Raw genomic sequence first — 16,890 nt, 5'->3', positions numbered from 1 at the left:
TCATTGTCATCCAGATAAATGAGCTCAGGCCGAATACACTAATGAAAAGACGCACCTAGGGACGGGGTATTGTATCCCGAAAACGTTGCAGGATGAGTGTACTGTCTTCAAATATTAAGAGGTCACTACGTCCATACGACATTATGCCGCGCCAAATATAACACCTGTACCACCAAAACAACAATAATGTTTGGCGGTTGTCCCATGTACCCTTCGCATGGCGAGAGATTGGAAAATATATCCATCCAGGAATATTTTTCAATATGTTCGTTTTGGTGGTCGGGATGTTTTGGCGCTGGGAGGCATAACCTTGTTTGGGTGTACTGACTTCCTAATCTTTGAACAGGTTCTACCCATCGGCCAGCGCTATTGTGTCACAGTGATCCTTTCCCATGCACGTCTTTTAAAGTATGCATCCGGCCCTGACTGCCCTTGTTTAGATGACAACGAGCGACCGTATCGAACTGCGCCTGTGGAGGAGTTCTTGGAACGTGAGGAATTTACGTGAATGGACTGGCCTGCTCTTTCCGCAAATTAAATGACATAGAGCACTGGTTAGAGATGTTTGAAAGATGCGTTTGTATTTGTGATCCATAATTCATCGAGCTATGTTACTTGGCAGTGATATGTCATGAAATAGCCACCTCCGATTTTAAGTTTTGCTAACCAGTGAAAATACTATGAAAAATAATGCTCCTGTAACACTTCGTTGGGTTTCGCCTGAAGCTACTTTTACTTTTGAAGAGTCATCTCCTTTGTAAATGATATGCTTTGATCTGTCTACTTCAAAATCATTAATTCAGTCACACAGCGGTTGTGATACGGTACTGCATTTGTCCCCTATTTTGTTCATTAGGTGGCAGTGTGGAACTGTATCGAAGGCCTTTCGGAATTCAAGGAACACGGTATCAGGCTCGCCGGCATTTACGGCATTGCGAGTGTCATGCACAAAGAAAGCGAGCTGATTTTCGCACGAACATTGTTGCTAGAGCGGATGTTGCCTTCTACAGAGGAGAGTTTCGGTCTCCAGAAATGTAATAACATAATAGCCTGTTCTAAAATTCCAGCATAGACTGATGTCAGAGGTATAGGCGTATAGTTTCAGGAGTCTGTTCCACGTCCCTTCTTAAAAATAAAAAAAAATCCTGAGCTTTTTTTCACCGGCCGTTGTGGCCGAGCGGTTAGGGGCGCTTCAGTCTAGAACCACACGACGGCTACGGTCGCAGGTTCGAATCCTGCCTCGGGCATGGATGTGTGTGATGTCCTTAGGTTAGTCAGGTTTAATTAGTTCTAAGTTCTAGAGGACTGATGACCTAAGATGGTAAGTCCCATAGTGTTCAGAGCCATTTGAACCATTTTTGAGCTTTTTTTCCAAACGCTAACAGCGTTTCGCTCCTCGAGCGATCTACGGTACACCGTATTTAGAGAAGGAGAAGTTCTTTCACGTGCTCTGTGTAGAATCGTATTGATATCCTAACAGGTCATATGGTCTTTCCACTGCTGAGCAATTTTAATTCCTTCTCTATCCCTCGGCTGGTGATGGTTTGAGCATCTAAAGCAGAAATAACAGCACGGTATTATTCAGTCAGACGTCAGACAGTTTTGGAAAAACTAAGTTGAGATTTCGGCCTCCTCTCTGTCGACCTCTGTTTTGAAGGCTTTGTGGTCTCAGATTTTCTGTGTATAGATGTTTCCGGTCCGTGCAGTGATACCACAAGTACCCTCAGTCACACACCGTAAGGAGGCTTGCGGAGTAGCAGGTACAGGCGTAGACGCTTAGCTTAATTTCTAAACATCTCGCGCAGGAAAGAATTTCATCTTTAAATTTCTTTTACAGTTGCCCGACATGTTAGAGAAAACTAACGAGCGATGTGATACTGAGGTGACAAAAGTTATTCTAAAGTTCATCAGAGATAAATTATTACAATGACGCAATTTCTGTCGCTTACTCGGGACAGAAAATACATGGAAATACAGTTCTGAAAGATTAATCTATAAAATACCGGTAAAATATTTTTCCCATGAAGTCCTTCTCTAATACAAGTGTCACGTCGTGTGTAACTAATCCCCTTTGGGTGTAGCAGTACACTTTGACAACATCCCAGTCAACCGATACGCCAAACAGTAGAGCTCTCTCGAAACAGCGGCTATCTGTACCCCAGTTATTCACGTGTGAACATCGCCTCTTTGCAACTAGCGCGCCAGCTGGACGCGCAACAGATACGGGCTCTCTGTCAGAGTTTTCTGTGCACTTTTTTTAGTTTGTCTTTTGGTAGATATTCTCTGCAAGTGTTAGCAAAATAGGACAAAGAAGCAATTTAAAGTACTTTAAAAATGGCGCAACAGTCAATCGTCCAGTTATATTGTGTTCAGGAATGTTACTACCAGGAAGACGACTGCGTTCAGTCCTTCTTCTCATTCTCTGCATTGTTCTAGTGTAGCTTCATACTACGTAGGAACTAAACGGTAACGATATTCGTCGAGAGAAAGAATCCTGTAACGAAACAGGCATCTGCCTAATAGTATTCTGCCGCAAATGAACGTGTTTATATCAACTTTGATAATAAAACTAACTGATCTTCAAACTGAATCATAATTTCACCAATAAATACTAACATTGGAGGGCATTATTATTGTTCCCAACATTCACTTAGTATTACCCTCTTTCTGGCTTAAACATCACTGACATTCACCGACACAGTCAAGCAAGGCACTAGAACGTGTCTGGAACATCATAGTATGATGAGTTCTAAGATATGTACAAACTACTGCCAAGACGCAATTGTCACATTTAAAGTTTTCACGCGGTCTAAATACTTCACCAGTAAAAATCTTTCCCCACTGGTCGTAGCTAATTCTCTTAAAGGCGAACATTATTTCATTAAAAAAAATACAGAATTCGATATTCGATATGGATAAACATGCAAAACAAAGAAATAACAGTCGAACACTATAAATATACATTTATTTGCAGCAAAATTTGGAAAAAAAACTTAAAATAAAAAAGTTTTGCTCTACAGATTAGTGTGTAGCTACAGGAATGAAAGCAATGTAGAAAACAATCAAGTAGTATATTATTTTGTTGTAGAAAAGCACTTGACGAAAGAGAGAAATTCCAGCTTAGTATTTTTAAACTACTGAAGGTATGATACAAACTTCCTGCAATTTAAGTAACATAGAGAAGTCGTAAAATAACTCCACCAAATGACTGTATGTTTATTATATAAGTCTTCCTCGACAAAAGCTTAAGAGAGGATTGCTTCTTAACACTCATAACGTCCGAAGAAGATATACTCGGGTATGGGAAGTGGATCTCACGTTACTGTCTCATAACCTACATTAGCATGATGCTCTTTAACGATTACCGCAAGAATTTGTCGTCTTGCAATTGGCCGCACGTACACAGATGCAGTAGAGTGTGCGCTGTTTACAATATCCTCTTTGACGGAAGGTTCTGTAGTGGGCGGTAAAGGTAAAACGAGCTACACCCAGAAAAAAAACCTGAAGCTTAGCGATGTAATGTAATTATCATACATTGTTCACCACTGTTCGACGTTGTATTTCTTTTGTTAGATATTACCTATGGCGACGAACACGTCCGTACTTTTATAATAACATTTCACAGTCAGCGGCATGCATCAGAAACAATTCACTTGGTAAACACGTTACTTCCACTGTCCACACGTCTTAATTTTCTAGTTTACTTTGTGATGTGGTAGCCCACTATAAGAGGCACTTTAATATGCTCATTTTTAGATTCGCAGTCTGTAACATGCATCAAGAACTGCACGTGTTATACACAGAAGAAACAATCGAAAGTTGCTGTTACAAAGATGACATTGCTTCAGTCACGCAGGACAGCAGTCAGTCTTCGCTACTCTATCAACACTTCTTTGTTACCGTTTTATCCAGCGACCTCTCGAAAAATTTTAAGAGTATTACATAAGTTACAATAATTTAGGCCCTTAAGTGAAATTAAAATTTCCTACACAAGGAAATACTTCAAGCACACAACAGCAGAAAATAAAGAATGACAACTACGTAGTTGGCATTTATTGTATAGAAAGAAACAAGAAACCGGTACTATTGCAACAACTTTTTTGTGAAAAGAGAAGAAAAAAGAAATAAAATGAAATATATGAAACTGGGCTGTAATAGTAGTATCTTCACAAGTTCCAGAAAACAATACTCACCTGAATAATACTCAGATAAACAATTTTTTGCAAATGTACATTTCCTACACTTAAAAAAGTTGTTTGTCTCTCTGTTAATACCAATGACACGATTACACGAAATACCCTCTCATATATCTGATCCTCTACAGCCTTCAGTATTTCATATTACAAAGCTTTTCTTTCTTCTTCTACTGTATATCTTTCCCCTATATTTGTCAGTCGTTCCATATTGCTCTCTCTGAAACTGTCTACAACCTCTGGTTCTTTCAGTTTATCCAGGTCCCCTCTCCTTCAATTCCTAATTTTTCTTAGTTTCTTCAGTTTTAATCTACAGTTCATAACCAACAAATTATGATCAGAGTCCAAATCTGCCTCTGGAAGTGTCTTACAGTTTAAAACCTTTAACATTCTGGCAGACTAATACTGTATGCAGGACCGATACTCGAACTCGGGACGTTTTGTCTTTCACGGGCAACCAACTGAGCTACCCAAGCACGACTCGTCCTCACAGCTTCAATTCTGCCAGTACCTCGTCTCCTACCTTCCAAATTTCACAGTAGCTCTTCTGCGAACCTGGAGAACTAGCACTCCTGCAAGAGAGAATATCGCGGAGACATGGCTTATTCACAGCCTGGAGGATGTTTCCAGAATGAAATTTTCATTCTGCAGCGGAGTGTGGGGTGATATGAAATGTCGTGGAGGATCAAAACCGCATGCCAGACCGAGACCCGAATTCGAGACCTTTGCGTTTCGCGGGCAAGTGCTCTACTAGTTGGGCGACCCAAGCACAACTCACGATCCGTTGTCACAGCTTTAAAACGTGGTTCCTAAATATCTGTCATGCCATTATATAATTTATCTGATATCTGCCCGTGTCTCCAGGACTCTTCACGCAAACAAACTCCTTTCATGATTCACAAACCAAGTGTTAGTTATGATTACGTTATGGTACGAAGTGGTTTCCTCTTTCATTCCTTTTTTCCAGTTCATATTCATGTATTCCTTTTCCTTCTCTTCCTTTCCATATTATCAAATTCCAGTCTCCAATGATTATTAAATTATCATCTCCCTTAACTAACTGAATAATTTCTTTTATTGCATCATACATTTCTTCAATCTCTTCATCTTCTGTGGAGTTAGTTGGCATTTAAACTTGTACTACTGTGGTTGGCGTGGACTTCATATCTATCTAGGCTACAGTAATGCGTTCACTATGTTGTTCGTAGTAGCTTACCCGCTCTCCTATTTTATATTTATTACCCTGTATTCACCTGACCGTAAGTCTTGCTCCTCCGGCCACCGAACGTCACTAATTCCCGCTATATCCAACTTTAACATACCTATTTCACTTTTTAAGTTTTCTAACCTACCTGCCCTATTAAGAAATCTCACATACTACGCACCGATCCTCCGGGAAATCCAGTTTCCTTTCTCCTGATAGCAACATTATCCTGAGTAGTCCCCACCCGGCAATCCGATTGGCTGACTATTTTACCTGCAGAGTATTTTACCCAACAGGGAATCGTCATCATTTAACCATAGAGTAAAGCTGCATGCCCTCGGGAAAATTACATTTGTAGTTTCCCGTTGCTTTCAGCCGTTTGCAGTACCAGTACAGCAAGGTCATTTGTTTTAGTGTGACAAGGCAAGATCAGTCAATCATTCAAAGTGTTGCTCCTGTAACTAATGAAAAGGCTGATGCCCTTCTTCAGGAACCACATGTTTGTCTGCCCTCTCAACAGATACTTCCCCCTGTGAGTTGCACCTACGGTATGGCTATCTGTACCACTGAGGCACGCAAGCCTACCCACCAACGGCAAGGTCAGTGGTCCCATAAACAACTTTTTTATGTGGTGAGCAACACTCTAAAATTGTTTCCTAAGGATACGGGTGTCTGTATTGGGTGATGCTACATCTATATCTACATTCCGTCAATTGCTGCGAATTGTGACTTTACTGACAGGATCTCACGAATTGGGCCGGCTGGAGTGGCTGAGCGGTTCTAGGCACTACAGTCTGGACCCGCGCGACCGCTACGGTCGCAGGTTCGAATCCTGCCTCGGGCATGGATGTGTGTGATGTCCTTAGGTTAGTTAGGTTTACGTAGTTCTAAGTTCTAGGGGACTGATGACCTCAAATGTTAAGTCCCATAGTGCTCAGAGCCATTTGAACCATTTTTGATCTCACGAATTCAGTCGCCTAACTGAGGCTATACTCCTTAGGCTCGCAATTTGATTAGAAGTTGTTTGTCCGGAACGATGTCAAAAGCCTGCTGGAAATCTAAAAATATGGAAGAACGGAATTATCTGAATCGTGCTGGCAGTTTGTAAGTAAATCGTTCCTTCGATGTAATTCATAATATGCTCACAAAGTATATGCTCCAAAATCCTACTGCAAATCGACGTTAGTGACATCGATCAGTAACTCAGTGGATTACTCCTACTTCCTGTCAAGGGTATTGGTGTGACTTGTGTAACTTTCCAGTCTTTAGGTATCGATCTTTCGACGAGGGAGCTGCTGTATATAATTGCCAACTATGGAGCTTTTGTTTCAGCGTACTCTGAAAGGAACTTGATTGTTACACAACCTCGGCTAAAGTTCTTGTCCTTATTAAGTGATTTAAGCTGCTTCGCTACACTGCGGATATCTTGTTCTAAGTTACACATGTCTGCAGTTGTTCTAGATTCGAATTCTGAAATATTTAATTCGTCGTCTTTGGTGAAGAAGTTTGGGAAAACCTTGTTTATAGTTCTGGTTTAGTAGGACTGTATTCGGTGACATCACCGTTGTTATCGTGCAGTGAAGGTATTGGTTGGTTGGTTGATTTTGAGTAGGGGACCACACAGCAAGGTTATCGGGTCCATTGGGTTAAGAAAGAATGGGGTTGGAAGTCGGCCGTGCCCTTTCAATGGAATCATACTGCCATTGGCCTAAGCAGGTTAAGGAAATCATTGAAAACCTAAATGAGTTTGGCCGGACACGGGTTTGAACCGTCGTCCTCCTGAATGCGAGCCCAGTGTGGTAATGACTGCGCCAGCTCTATCCGTCGGTGAAGGTACTGATTGTTCCCTGCCACTTGTGTACTTTATATATGACCAGAATCTCTTCGGTTTTTCTACCATTCGAGTCAGAGTATCGTTGTGGAAGTGATTAAAACCATCTCGCATTCATGTTCGCTCTAAATTTCGTGCCTTTGTTAAACTTAGGCACTCTTGGAGACTTCACCCTATTTTTACTGTTGGATGGCCTGGGCTGTAGGTTCACTTAGTTTACGTGTGGAAGCAAGCATTAAATGTGGATAAGTACTCTCAGCAAACATTAGAAGATCACTGAAATCACTCACAATGTTATCGAAGCTATAATATCGTTTGAGTACCTACGCATGACACTGCGAAAAGATGTGAAACTGAACGTCCTTCAAATCAGTAGTAGATGCTCTTACCACAGATGATATAGACCGCACATGACGTCACTATATTGAAATAACACCTGTGTCAGCTCAGTAGTGACGCAAACATTTGTAGATATCTTCAGTAATAATGATGAACTTTTTTTAAATTTTAATATTTTCAGTAAATTTTCCTTTAATCAATGGTTGAACGATGTGCAGCGTTTGGTTGCACCAAAAGATATATCAAAGGAAGTAATATACCTGTCCGTAGGTAAACGTGTTTTAAGAATACGGAAAAGTTAAGAACATTTTTCGAGAGTAATTCAGTGAATTTACAAGCTGAATCCAATGGTTGACGCCATTATCAAGCAGATACAATTAGTCCTCTATATCAGAGAGTTTATTTGTGTGTAAGTATTACGAATTGAATGATAAGGGTTATCGTGTATGTATCCGTAAAAATACGTTTGCTCTCAGATTTAAAACTCTGTGAACGATGAAAATTTTGAGACGACATGATATTAATATGAGGATCACTACAAGAGTTTTCTCTATAGCCTATGGTTTCTGGTACATAATGCTCCTTCTCTTGATATTGCTTCGATTTATGTAGCTGATTAACCGAAAGCTGTAAAAAGTAGACTCTTATGTAGTTTAAAATACTCCTGTGGAAGCAGCGAACTAAGTGACTCACAGTGTAATTGACACAGGAATTCGACCAAGAACTGTAATTCTGTCGCTTGTAAACAGAAAGAGTTATCAGTACAATGTTTGTCAAAGTATTTCACAGTGTTCACCTGACGAAACGTATAAACCCTGGCATTAATATCAGAAATTTTGTAGATATTCTGTTAACTGTACAATTAAATGCGTAATACGGTTGCAACAACTTGTCCATATATTAAACTCAGTTCTTGATTTCGACTATAAATGATAAAAACAGTAATAGTTGACTCCTCTTCCCATAATGCGTAAAGACAGAAACTATGCTATTTTTCCTCCGTCACGTAGCTTACACGTTGGTTTAGAAGCCTTACACTGCGTTTGCGGCGCTAAAGAAAAAGGTTAGTTAAACATAATATCATGTTGTTAATATTTTCAGCCATTCTCTGTCAGTTATCACTTCAGTTACGTTTGGAATGTAGCTGAAATTAATGTAAGACTCTTCGTTTCCTTATCTTCCAACTCATCTTGTTCGGGTACCTCTTTTCGAGCATATAGCATATCTCTTAAAATTTCCTTTGGGCTTTACTAGACTGGTACACTTAGGAATCGTTTTCCTATACTCCTTCGACGAGGTTCTACGATTCAGTGTGTGCGTAACCGCAGGCGACGTTTTAGACAGTGCGTTCTGCATTGCTAAGCACAGTTTCTTACATTACTTTAACTAGCTTTCAGTGGTACCATATCCGCCGCGATGCTGCCTGTCGGACAATACGACGCACAGTAGAGAAAAAATAGATTGGAAACCACCCTTCCACTCGTGACGCCATATTGCTCTCATTCGTCAGTCGACCACGTGTCCACTTCAGCGAACCTGAAAGAAGCAGCATATATCACGAGCAGGAGCTGCCGCGTTCGCAATTCCCGCCCGGCGCCTGCTGAATTGCATTCCGATGAATATTTCGCGAGACAGTGTTACTGCTTGCACTTTTTTCGAGAGGGAGTGCTGCAATATTCAGTGCAGACCTACATGCAAACGGATTGTTTCTATATCCCTCAGATGATCACATTTACAGATTTCTATTGCTGCTTTTTTGGAAGACATGGCTTTCTCGCCTGACATACTCCCATGATTCACAGTATTGCTGAATATCCTGCATATCGTCCATGTAGCATCTTAGTTCCGACTAATTTCTTATGTGCCGTTTCAAGTACAGTTTTCAGTGCTTCATTTCTGCCTAAGAAAGCTGGGCCAGGCTTGAAAACTTAACAAGCACGACATGCAGGGATGGAAAAATGTGATGTCAGAGAACATGTTTACCCAGGTATCTGTTACACGCAGGCGTAGTCAAATGACGCAAATGAAGCAATAAAGTCACCCGACGTCATGAATCCGTTGTTGGGGTCTAAAGTAATGGAGGTTCCACCTGTTAAAAAAATGGATGTGTTACAATTCTTGCGCAAGCTCTACAGGGCACTTTATCCATTGCACACGAAAATGAAAAATAAATTAAACCAGCTCTTAGGCTCAAGAGGGTATTAAACTGTACAGTTACGTGTAATAATAACAGGGACGACAGGAAAATAATTGCTGGCGTTAATCTGCACGAAGAGAATGTGGTGGCAACGATGACTAGTACTAGAACAGTGTGAATAAACACTTACGTCAGAGCTCCTCTTGCCAAATATACCGAGTGTTTAGTAGAACACAAACCCTGCATCACCAGCTTATCGGAACGTGTAATGTTGTCAAAAAAATTCTGCTATCTCAATCTCAAACACGTCGTTTGTTAATATAACCGATCTCATGTCACAGTAGCAGTGACTTCTTTATTAGACCGATAACATTACTTCTGAGTGATGTTATATGAAAACTATCTCTGGAATTAATATGCTTCAAAAAGCAGGTTCCTTTTCAGTAATGTGTAAAAGCCTGTTAAAGCATAGCTTCGACAGCTGTCCCCTCATTATCTATTAGGAAGCAATCAAAATGTCTTGTTGAAACTCGAAATTTTCTTGACCTCTCGTGTAGAATAATTTTCAGAAAAATATGAAAAATCATAAGTTCCAATATCGATTGGCATTAAAATTGCTACACCAAGGAGAAATGCAAATCATAAACGGTTATTAATTGGACAAATACATTATACTAGAACTGAGAAGTGATAACATTTTCACGCATTTTGGGTGCATAGATCCTGAGAAATCAGTATCCATAACAACCATCTCTAACAGTAGTAACGGCCTTGTTACGCCTGGGCATTGAGCTTGGATGGCCTGTACAGGTACAGCTGCCCATGCGGCTTCAACACGATACCACAGTTCATCAAGAGTTCAAAAATGGTTCAAATGGCTCTGAGCACTATGGGACTCAACTGCTGTGGTCATAAGTCCCCTAGAACTTAGAACTACTTAAACCTAACTAACCTAAGGACATCACTCACATCCATGCCCGAGGCAGGATTCGAACCTGCGACCGTAGCGGTCGTGCGGTTCCAGACTGTAGCGCCTTTAACCGCTCGGCCACTCCGGCCGGCTCATCAAGAGTAGTGGCTGGGGTATTGTGACAAGGCAGTTGATCGGCCACTATTGAACAGACTTTTTCAATTGGTGAGAAGTCTGAAGAATGTGCTGGCCAGGGCAGCAGTCGAACATTTTCTGTATCCAGAAGGGCCCGTACAGGACCTGTAACCTGCGGTCGTGCATAATCCTGCTGAAATATAGGGTTTCGCAGGGATCGATTGAAGGGTACAGCCACTGGTCGTAACACATCTGAAATGTAACGTCCACTGTTCAAAGTGCCGTCAATGCGAACAAGAGATGACCGAGACGTGTAACCAATGGCACCCCATACCATCACACTGAGAGTGATACGCAAGTATGGCGATGACGAATACACGCTTCCAATGTGCGTTCAGCGCCATGTCGCCAAACACGGATGCGACCATCATGATGCTGTAAACAGAACCTGGATTCATCCGGAAAACTGACGTTTTGCCATTCGTGCTCCCAGGTTCGTCGTTGAGTACACGATGCAGCGTAAAGGATACCCACAGCCATGGTCTCCGAGGTGATAGTCCATGCTGCTGTAAACGTCATCGAACTGTTAGTGCAGATGGTTGTCTTGCAAACATCCCCATCTGTTGACTGAGGGATCGATACGAGTCTGTACAATGCGTTACAGCCATGCGGATAAGATGCCTGTCATCTTGACTGCTAGTGATACGAGGCCGTTGGGATCCAGCACGGCGTTCCGTATTACCCTCCTGAACCCACCAATTCCATACTCTGCTAACAGTCATTGGATCTCGACCAACGCGAGGAGCAATGTCGCGATACGATGGACCGCAATCGCGATAGGCTACAATGCGAGCTTTATCAAAGTCGGAAACGTGATGGTACGCATTTCTGCTCCTTACACGAGGCATCACAACAACGTTTCACTAGGCAACGCCGGTCAACTGCTGTCTGTGTATGAGAAATCGGTTGGAAACTTTGCTCATGTCAGCACGTTGTAGGTGTCGCCTTCGGCGCCAGTCTTGTTTGAATGTTCTGAAAAGCTAGTCATTTGCATATTACAGCATCTTTTTCCTGTCGGATAAATTTCGCGTCTGCAGTACGTCATCTTCATGGTGTAGCAATTTTAATGGCCAGTAGTGTAGTTAGACTACAATAATTTGCAGTCGGGACGTCGATCACAAAACTTCAGTAATGAAAATGAAGTTCGCGTCATCATTTAAGTGTTTTTGTGTTTACAGCGAATGAAGGCAACGCTGAAGGAGTAAAATTAGCTGTTGTATTTTGATAAATTTGCTTTTTCAATATCTCCCGGAAATTCTTAACATTGCCTCACTCAGGATCACAGCATTCGCCATGATTCTCCACAGTGCTGCCCTTCACCGTGATTTCGTCCACGTTCTGCTATCACCCAACAAGCGCTGATAACGCTGTCACTTCGCGAAAACTCTACTTCAGTCTGGTGGCTGCAATATCCTTTAGAAGTAATGTCAACTTCAATCATTTACATATTTTCCAATGGTATATAATTTAACGAAATGGCATGGACGTCGGAACACTATTTCATGGAATTCAGCTTCTGTTCTCAGTCGGTGGTGTCTTTCGTTTTTATTTTTTTACTTACAGTTCGCATAATTTTAATCCAAATGGAGGGAGACACAGAGAGCAAGGCGCTCGCATTGTATTTATTTTGCGTTAAGGAAACAACACACGCCTGTGCGATCAAAACTATTTTTGGACAAATATTTTTAAAAAATGCTTGCTAATAGTGTTTGTGGATACTTACACACTAAATTTCAAACAATCGGTTAAGCTTCCTGCACCCAAAAACGGCAAAATTATTCCCAATTGCTCGTCTATCGGAACTGCCTACTTCATTGAAGTAATTTGTTCTTCTATCCTTCCTCGTATTAACATAAATAAACAGTTCTTTTCCGTTTTGGACATATTCGAACACTGTGGTTGTTGAAAGAGAAGGTAATTTATAACGAATCAGCTGCAATCTGTTGCTTTTATAGGCGTTTGTTTGTTCACTCTGATATTTCTAGGTGACTGGCATCCCATCTTCAGATGTATACACTCATTCAAGTGCCGTGAACATTGTTTCTTTACCAACGGCGTTGGACAGTTTTACAACGAAATTCTTAAGGCGCCTATTGTAAAATATCGTCAGTGAATAAACCCTGTTCACGACACGGACATAAATTTAAACATCTTAAGATGGGGTGACATAAATTGAACACATTCCCAGAATAGCGTATTTCGTGGCATAATTTATTCACGTGACGAGTCGGGAGAGGGGTGCTGTTCATATCAGTACTTTACCCCATTAACATTAACGTCACGGACGCAGTAGTTTTCATTTTATGCGCTAGGAGCACAGCTGTTTCGTTACGCTACAAAGCGGCACTCAACCGCATAGTCCATTCTCCTCAGTCAGTCTGTAAAGGCGATTTGTAAGATTTATTCTGCAGTAACTAACGAAGCAGTCATCTTAATTCTTTTTGTACATTACTTATTGGTTCTTCGACATCGTTTCTGATTTTGTTAAAAATTCAGTCATCGCTAAGTCCCCATCCGAGGAGCTAAAATTTCTGTGCCAAAATGAGGTATGTCCATGACAGAAGTTCTGCATACTAGAAATTTTAATTTGAAATTTAAAAAGATAATTTTCTTAATCTATAAGGTATTGCGCAGTGAGTGATTGCATGTTTCTTTATTCTACAAAATAATAAAATGACGGTCATTTGAAACTACCATGTAGTTCCCTCATATGTTTTTGTTCACATTGTTTACAGTAACCAATAAACAAATCAGAATTAAGAAAATCAGCCTGTTACTGCTTGTGGACATGCTCCAAGAGTTATTCAGCCAAATCTAGGAAAATATCATTATTAGTATGCCCGCAACCTATGCCGTTAGCTTGCAAAACAACGTATTTCAAGCTGACGGAATGGACTGCTGGTACACCAATAAAGATATCTTTCTGAAATGTGGATGAATTACTCCTCGGAAATGTCTGCAGGGAGTTAAAGGCTCTTTTTTATTTTAAATTATTAATTAGTTATTGCAAACAAAATGGCCAAAAGCGCATGATAGAACTACAGCTTTGTTGCAGTCGTCCGCCATTTTATTATTCTGTAGAACTTAAAAAAAACTGTGCTTTTACTCCGTGCACAATATGCTTTAGATGAAACAAATTGTCTGTTTTTTGCTGTCAAATTAAAATTTGCACTCTGCGTGCGTTTTCGCCATGGAAGACTTAATGATGACTGAATTTCCTCTAACCAAAGTCTGTTGTACGAATGACAATACATTTCGACGAACAGTTTAAATAGCTACGTCAGACAAACATTATGCATTGAGATGTAATGCAGAAGTCAGTATGGATCTTGTTTCTCATTCATCATACATTTTACAGTATTGTCTTACCTTGCTTTAATAGATGAATTGTCGTGATGTCACATCTGAACAGTACTTCTCACTACAACTCAATATGCAGAAGTGAATAATTCGAACGAAATTAAATAGATATGTTAAAGGCGAGCCGGCCGAAGTGGCCGCGCGGTTCTGGCGCCGCAGTCTGGAACCGCGAGACCGCTACGGTCGCAGGTTCGAATCCTGCCTCGGGCATGGATGTGTGTGATGTCCCATAGTGCTCAGAGCCATTTTTATGTTAAAGGCGATGCATTGTTTTAGTTAGGCCGACAGTGACAGCGTGGTTCCCCTTCACAGAGAAACTACAGACGGTGATATTTGGGGTGATGACCGCAATGATAGCATTGCTAGAGCGTACAGCGTCGTGTGATTTCATAGCCATATTAAAATTTTAAGATTATAAACACCGTCCCACAAACCATCAAGGACTTCAGGGGGCAATCACCCAGGAAGTGGCTGCCATTCCGCTGGAAATGGCACGAAGAACCATGGACAAGTTGACGGAAAGGCTTTTTCAATGTATCAACGACGGGGGACTCGATTTACCAGAAATAATTTTTAAAATCAGATAATGTAAAATGCCATACTAGTGTTTGTTCAGAAATAAAAATAATTTCTCTGTATGTTTGTTTGTAACTACTTTTTGAAACACAGGTTGTGTATTATAAAGAGAGCCTAGAAAATTACATTATTAGTTCTTTCTTGAAAGTCGGCAGTTTTAAAATAATTTAGGATGTCTTCCGCAGTCAAAATTGCTTCTCATTCTAATCTAGTTGTAGACTGTCAATATGTGTCACAGTTAATTCTAAAATAAAATCCTTTACACCTATCCCAAAAGACCACGTTGTGTTTCTACTAGAGATGTTGGTTATTCAAAAGGCGGGCAAAGAACGGGGTGGTGTGCAGCTGAGAGCAAACAGGAAAACAGTGTGTATGCAGGTCACAGCATGAGGAGTGCCGCCAGATGTCACGTGGTGTCTAACCAGCCACTATATGGAAGCTGGGAACCGTGCAGGTCTTTAATATCCCAATAGCCAGTTCAGTTCCCTCACCGTGAACAACACTTAATATTTTTAAGCACGATTTTACAGCCGACCCATACAATATACGTCCACAGTCAAACCGAGGTTATAGAAGGGTTCGGTACATCTGGAGCTGACTTATTCTGTCTGATCCATAGCTTTCTGATTAACATATTTCACAATACTGAGTAATCTGAGGCATCTTATTTTCCAGCCGTTAACGTGCTACAGCAAGTACCTTTTTCGTGAAAACTGAGGCCCAGAAACCTCATCCATTCTTTACAGTTGAAATAGTTGTTCCTCATTCTCAATTAAGTCAAATCAAATATTTTGTGAACTGTTAGAAAGGATACACATTGAAAATCTAAAACGGATGTTACGTGTTCAGTCCTCCAGGATCCTAATTGGTAACTGTATGACTATCAGGAGATTTGTTATTGGCGTACATTCTCTTTCGTCATGTCCCACTAGACTTCTTTTTGTACCAAGACCAAACCGTACTTACATTGTCATATATTTGCTGTTCCTTATCTATTTCCCTTTTCTTCCTTTGTTCTCGTTTACTGCGTCATCCTATCATTTCCCGCTCTTTCACGCAAATTTTCCCTATTGATTCCTCGGCACTACTGCCATGCATTTCTGTTACTATACATTACTCCCATTTGAGGGTTATATCATGAGAAAAGTACTAAACAAAATGTTAATAAGAGGGAAGTTACTTTAAAATCCACGTTATAAATGAGGGGTTTTGACAGATACAGCTAAAATACTGTAAGAAAAAGCTTCGGACTAAACGGCTAAACTTGAATCTTCATGAAAAAGAAATCATGGGCGGGCTATCAAGTTGCAGAATGGAAACCACACATATCATCAGAAAACAACGACTATACTTTTACGGTAAATGATAACAGCCAAACAGTTGCAGGATAAAGATTTAATAAAGTCCTCTAAACTTAGTCTTATCGAAGAAGAAAAACAACTGGCTAACGCAGTTGGCATTCATGATGATACCGAACATAATTAGAACTCTAATTCACAAAGAAAAATTTCGGAGAAGCTTGTTCGACAAAATTCAGGATGGACAGAAGAACGTAAAAAGAAACACAGTGAACGAATGGAGATATATTGAGAGGAAAAGAAGAAAAAAGTATATATAAAACCCAATGCGATCCTCATTTTGCCAAAAAGCAGGAAAAACTGTAATAAAATTAATGACAAAAAATAAATAAAAATGATGGTTAACAATTAAGATTATCCACTTCTACAGCGCACTGTACATCATGGATATGCGGCTGTTTCCCTTGTGTATCAAAAACTTTTTGATAGTGATATCTTACATCAATGTTTAAAAACAAAGCAATTCAGGTGAACACGTATATTAACAATTACATATTCTAAGGAGCTTTCCAACTAGCTGATTTACAACGGTGTATATAGCAGCAATAGGATCGTGCCTTCCTGAAGTGACAAAAATAAACAACAAAATGGCTCTGAGCACTATGGGACTTAACATCGGAGGTAATCAGTCCCCTAGAACTTAGAACTACTTAAACCTAACTAACCTAAGGACATCACACACATCCATGCCCGAGGCCGGATTCGAACCTGTGACCGTAGCAGTCGCACGGCTCCGGACTGAAGCGCCTAGAACCGCTCGGTCGCCGCGGCCGGCAATAACAATAGC

The 16,890-nt window shown here is 40.6% G+C and overlaps 1 protein-coding gene across 3 annotated transcripts in view; it reads left to right on the top strand.

Annotated features, from left to right (window-relative positions):
- Positions 1–16,890, top strand: part of LOC126466578 (serine/arginine repetitive matrix protein 1-like) — a 636,028-nt gene that overhangs the window by 159,896 nt on the left and 459,242 nt on the right. The window lies entirely within an intron of this gene.

This window comes from Schistocerca serialis, chromosome 1, assembly GCF_023864345.2.
Source record: "Schistocerca serialis cubense isolate TAMUIC-IGC-003099 chromosome 1, iqSchSeri2.2, whole genome shotgun sequence".
NCBI classification, from domain to species: Eukaryota; Metazoa; Arthropoda; class Insecta; order Orthoptera; family Acrididae; genus Schistocerca; species Schistocerca serialis.
Note: the sequence above shows the minus strand (reverse complement) of the source record. Positions and strands in the feature narration are given on the sequence as shown.